This window comes from Stegastes partitus, unplaced genomic scaffold (assembly GCF_000690725.1).
Source record: "Stegastes partitus isolate 25-593 unplaced genomic scaffold, Stegastes_partitus-1.0.2 Scaffold1640, whole genome shotgun sequence".
Taxonomy (NCBI): Eukaryota; Metazoa; Chordata; class Actinopteri; family Pomacentridae; genus Stegastes; species Stegastes partitus.
This window is the reverse complement of record NW_007579371.1, coordinates 78,007-84,394: the sequence shown is the minus strand read 5'-3', so window position 1 is coordinate 84,394 and position 6,388 is coordinate 78,007. Positions and strand designations below refer to the sequence as shown.

The window sequence follows — 6,388 nt, the reverse complement described above, 5'->3', positions numbered from 1 at the left end:
TCATCCCTGCTAGTTTTATCAGTGGATCATCTATTTTGTTCATTATTCAACCATCAAACTACACTGAATTAGAGGCAATTAGCTTTTCCTCAATCAAACCAATCAAACATATTTTTATTTAGCACTTTTCTAATGATTTATAGCATAAACACCAGTTTTTCAATTGTTCTAATGACTAATTTGTTGTTATTCAAAAGGAAATTTTGCATGCTACGTACTTAATTATCAAGCTAATTACATTTTAGAGTAATAGAATGGTAATGTGCAGCCAGAAGATTATGTGCTGCAGAATGTGATGGATAAGCAGTATGAGCACCTCAGTAGCTCACCTGGTGGAGCACACACACCATACACTGAGTTCCTACTGCAGCAGCTTGGCCTCAGTTCCTGCCCAGACCCACTGCTGCATGGCATCTTCCACTTAGCTTATAGGCTAATGTTCTTTAAAAACTTAATTTAATGAGTTCAATGAACTGACAGCAGCACATGGATTCAGCTTGGGAAGTCAAAGAACTTGAAAATTACCCACAAAACTTCAGTAGTTACATGGGGAGAATGCGTTTTGAGCTGCATTTGATAAGGGGGCATATTAGCAGCAGGGGGCTCCACATCCAGGCGTCTTATTAGATCCAGGAGACAGACAGAGAGAGAGAGAGAGCTGTCCCATGCAGGCCAGGACAGCTGACAGCTGGGTTCAGCAGGGGTCAGAGGTCGTGGATTGGCAGCAGTGGGGGAGTGAAGTGGAATCTAAAACAACAGGAAGACACACACACACACACACACACACACACACACACACACACACACATACTCTTCCGGGAGAAGAGAAAAGCGTGGGCCTCCGGATCTCTCTCGCTTTCTCGTGTGACAGACAGTTGATTAAAACTTCATACATCAGAGCTTTCGCTGACATGAATCTGTTTACTCAGTCACACTTTGGGTCCCGCCTCCCTTTGAGGGACAAAGAAACTCCCACGTCCCCCACAATGTAAATCATTACACTCTGGTATGAAGACATGGTTTAATGTCAGGATTGTGGGAGTACTGGTTATGGTCGGGGTTAATGTCATGTCCAACCCCTTAACAGACTTCAAAATATTACCAACATGTTGTAATAAACCACCTACTATGACGGTGATAAGTAGCATTAAATTGAATTAACACAAATTGAAAATGTAATGCTCACAAAAAGTGTCATTTCTGGCAGAGCTGGTAAACTGGATCACGTAGCGTTTCACAAGTGTTCCTCATAAAGGCCTCCTGCTGCACGCCATCCTCTGAGCTTATGTGCTAATTTTGTCTCTTTAAAAACTTATTTAGCGAGTTAAATAAACTCACAGCACCAAATTGATTCAACTAAAGCTCTCATGTGGTTGGTAAATACAAACTTTATTAAACTTGTGAGAGACTTTTTGAGCTGCAGCGGATATATATATATTTTTTTTAATGTAAGAAAGTGCTCGTGAGTCTATGTTATGCAACGCTGATACATATAAAGAAATATTTAACAACTACTTGAGATGTAGTCTGCATAAGTATCTTTATTTTTATTATTTCTATGATGATTTAGATGCATTTATTTTTTTTTATACAGAGTTATAATGTGTATGATTACTGTGTTGTATGTTCTTTAGGTTGTCTTTGTCCTTCATTTGGATTAAAGAACTTCATCCTGGTTCCACTGGGGATTGAACCCAGGACCTTCTGCGTGTAAAGCAGACGTGATAACCACTACACTATGGAACCTTATATTTCACATTGTGAGACACTGATCAGTCACTTAGTAGGAAAGTAACGGTTCAACTTAAGTTTGTCCATTAAGTTCACTGCTTTCTGCAGCACCTCTGGTATGTTAACACAACTATGATTTGTTAACATGTGAAACAAGTTGCTTATTAACCAAAACTGTTCTCTATATCGCACAAATCTAAAATTTATCAGAACCTTATCAGCTATAAATATGTGAAATTAGATGTCTATGAGTTCAACTGTTGCCCTTATTTTCTATCTTCCAAAACCACTTCTGTTCATACTGCAGACAAGTTTACATACGGAGCAATTTATTATGTTTGCAATTTAAGGCTTTTACATGTCAGCCTGAAATGTGGTGCACATGAGGACAAAAAGTGGGCAGTTTTTCATATTTTAGTCGATTAACTTCAAAATCCCCAAAAATGTGTGCAAATCTATTAAAACAACAACAACAACAAAGAAATAAAATTTGGAATTTGATATGCTACATTTGCATGGAGATAATTAAATTAGGCACTTTCTGCTTATATCTTTAAGAATTAACAATGTGTCTTCTTTGATTGAAGCCAGTGATCATGGTTCTGTCTTGTTCACATGCAGTTATTAAGCACTTAATGGAGGTTTGTGACTTTAGATAGAAACAAGAGCTGCAGAAGGGCTTTAAAACTCATTTTTCTCAAATGACATGAGAATAGCAAACAAGAAAGTGAGAGTTGTGTTTAAAAATGTGCAAAAATGAAAGTGAAAATAGCAGTAGTGATGTTACTTGCAGGGACTCTTCAACCTCAATAGTCAGAGGAAAGACTATTTAATCATGTGTAAGGTGTCTTAGCTCTCTCTGACAGTCACAGAATTGCTTTACTCAAATTATGGCCACGTTCACGACACTCAGCTTTATTTCTATGTGTCCTGAACCTTCACCCCATTTTGTGTGCTGTGCTGCTGCCCTCTAGTGAATCTACCAAGTCCTTACAGAGGAACATTCACAGGCTGATCCAGAACACAAAGGGCTTCATTATGTGTAGATGTCTTATTCTGAAGTGACACTGAACAAATGATCAGTTTAACAGTGTGAAGGTTCACTGAACCGTAATAAAACCTCAAACCAAACAGCTTTAAAAATAAAAAATAAAAAACTACTCTCAGTGGTGGATAAATTTAAAGTCGCACTGCAACAGTATAAAAACTGTCCATTACAAGCCAGCAAATGTACTTAAAATATTCAAATAAAAGTTTGGCAGAAAAAACACCCAACGTGTTGACATGATGTGACATTTCTGCTGAGGCATGTTTGTGTTTTCTAGTTTGAACTGAGGGTGTACTACAAAGCAAGTTTGACATAGCCAGGCTTTCCTTGTGTTCATCAACTCAGGCTTTCTGCTTCACACTCTGTGCGCGTTCACATAAAAAGGACGTCACGTGACTCTTCTTCTGCACAAAATGGAACGATCATGTGCAGCTGCTTCAGTCAGCACGATATAGTATTGTATAGAAGTGCGTTTAGGTCTGACTCTGTCCCATAATGCAGGAAATCACTTTAAATTTTGGCCCAATCAGAGCAAAATTCATGTTGTTGATTAAATATTCTCTTTAATGAATACCAGCAGCATAATCCATGTTCTAATGTGTTCTATCAGCTGCAGTAGCAGCAGTGTAAACGGACTGGACAGCAAATCAGCGCCAAACACAAAAACATGCTCATGTGATTTCTGTATATAAGATGTCGGGTTCCCATGGCAACGTGATATTTACAGTAGGGCTGGACCCGAACATTCAAATATCAGAATATTCGGTTGTTTTGGTGGTATATGATCACAAACCCCCCACCGCCGCCGGTGGTGGCAACAGAAGTGTGAGCGCCAACCTGAACTGTCATCAGCAGCCCAGTGCTGCCTGTGCGGAGCGCTCCGTCTCCACCGACAGGGGGCGATGTTGTAACTACACGGCTTCATTCAGTGATATTAGTAACGCACAACTTAACATGTTAGTAGACAAAACACATTCCCTCAGCTGAGAATCTGGATCACTCATAATAGTCAGGAAACGATCTGGTTAAAGGGAGAAGCTCTTTCCAGCTGATTTAACTCTGAACATAACCTGCTCCGGCCAGGTTAGCTCCACAGCATCAGTTGCCATGGAGATCTAGCCAGGTAAAAAGAAAGCCACCGTCGTGAAAACTCTGACCATAAGCTCAACATACCTCACTAACCCACTAATCTCGCTTCGTAGCAGAGCCTTCTGATCCAGGTTTGTCCATCAGGAATTGAACAAAGAAAAATGAAGAATTATGGAGCACAAATACAACTGACAGGAAATATTTACATATAAGCATACATATTGTTCTCCTTAGTGGAAAACAAATGAAAAAAAATTACTATCTCAATCATAACTAAAAGTGCTGCAAAAATAATCCCAATATGATTTTATTTATTTTTGCATGATATTCACAAGATACGTTTGAGGAGTCTTAAAATGATTGCTGGGATAAAAAATAACAACAATAATAAAAACATTATTAATAATAATAATAATTATAATAATAAAAACATTAATAAGAAAAATAAAAACATTAAACTACCTCAACCATTAAAGTACCTCAAACAGCTATTTAAAGTAAATAAACTGGATTATTTCAGAGGGTAAATGCATCTTTAGTAGAAATGTTAACCAATTTCATTTGATAAGACTCTAACTCCACCGCGCTGGTTGAATCTGCTGGTTCATATACTTCTGCTAACTCCACATCTTACAGCCGTCACATAAAAACCAGAGGAGTAAAAAAAAAATAACTGAGTAAAGACACATTTCTTGCTAAGACCAGATGAGAGTTTTAGACTCGTCATGCCTTGTCATGAATGACACAGAGCAAACCAGCAACTGACACCAAATTTATTTACAGAATTATAAGAACAGAAAACACAGGACTAAAGAAAGGGAAACTACCTCAGGGTGAGGGGTCAATACAGAGGCTGCTGCTCATTCAGAACTGAAATCAGAGGACCCAAACGTACAACTGAAGCCTACAGAGGCCTAAACTAAGAGACAGCTGTCTGGTAAAGCTGCTACATTTAGCTGACAGGGTTCAGTCGCTAGTCTGGGCAACCAAAGTCTGACAAAGAGTCTGGTGTTGGAATCTGGAAGCAGGCCGGGCTTGAGGTTGGCGCTGACAGGGACAGGTGGAGGAATCCACAGTCCGGCTTGATCCAAGAGGTTGAGTGAAACCAGGTGAAGCTGGTTGACTGGTGCGGTTCTGACAGTTTGATCAGCTTGAAGCAGGATGAAGACAAGGGAGAGCACACAAATGCTAGCCAAAGTAATGGTGAAGCTAGCACTGTGTTCCTGAGCAAGACTGACTGTGTAGCAGAGACTGATGGTGGGTGGAGATGTGATGGAGGCTTAAAAAAGCAGAGGGAGGATGATTGAGAGCAGGTGGCCCAGCCTCCCATTCAGCTTCTCCAATCATGGAATCGGATTCACTCAGTCACAACCAGAGACAAAGAAAGAACCAAAGAGGGAGAGAGAGGTAACACCTTCATCCACTAAATATGAAGCTACAGCTAGCTTAGCCTAGCATACAGACCCAAAGTCCTCTTCTCTACACTAGGCTAAGAAAGCCAACTGCTGGTTTTAGCTTTAGATATAAATATGAACTAAATCTCTGCCAAAAAGCGCTAGATGTTCTTTTAAAGGCGCACTGGGCAAAGAAAAATGGGGGAATTACTCCTACTCATATAAAACTAACTCTAATTTTAGTGCTTTCTCTCTTTTCCTGTCCTCAGAGATGCTAACTGCCCATCTTTCAGTTAAAGTTCGTCTTGTTGAGATCAAAGTAGGTCACCTGTTGTTGGAAGATGAGGCCTCTGCCAAACCAGGGGTAAGATGTACTGATTATATGAGCTCTTAAAGTCCTGAATGATGATTAATAACAGTGATGAATAATGTTACATGACGGCATGATAGTTTGGTCACTGTAGCTGGCTAAGCTAATTAGGTAGTTAGCTAGCTAGCAGGCTAACTGTGTAGCAAAGTGTTTCTTAAGGTGATGTGGTTGAGAAATGAGAAAATGTCGACTCCTGATATTTTGGGTTTTCTGCCAGACAACACAAACATGTCCTTCACGTAGGATTATCACATGTAGAGTTTGTTTAATATAGTATTAGTATTTACTATCGTATTGTGTTGCTAGCTCAGCTGGTCTGTGGGTGTTTCTCCCGGTTATGATTTGGCTGCAATGTGGCATTTCATGGTTGTTACATTTAGTTTTCGGGCAGCTGCAAATAATAATTTCTACCATTTCAAAGTTTAGAACAGAAAACCAGACTATGAGCTCAAAGTTAAAGTTAACTTAAGATACAGTAAAATCAAGAGGGCAAAAATACAATACAATGTGCAATATATCAATATGAATAAATAAGAATAAAATAATAAGTCAGTAAAAACCTCAATAAGAAATGACAGCATTATGCGACCAAATCTATAAAAATGCGTTTTTAGAGGTGATTTAAAAGCGGTCACTGTTTCTCTGAGCCTTATCTTTTCAGGCAGGTTGTTCTTAAGCCGCGGAGCTCTGATGGCAAAAGCCCTGTCACATTTAGATTTAAGCCTCGACTTTGGAACAGCGAAAAGGCCGACAGCA

The 6,388-nt window shown here is 39.3% G+C and overlaps 1 non-coding gene across 1 annotated transcript; it reads right to left on the bottom strand.

The window, feature by feature from the left end:
• Positions 1–1,673: 1,673 nt before the first annotated feature.
• trnav-uac (transfer RNA valine (anticodon UAC)) lies at positions 1,674–1,746 on the bottom strand. Its single transcript has one exon. It is a non-coding gene; the product is annotated as a tRNA-Val (tRNA).
• Between the last annotated feature and the right edge of the window lie 4,642 nt (positions 1,747–6,388).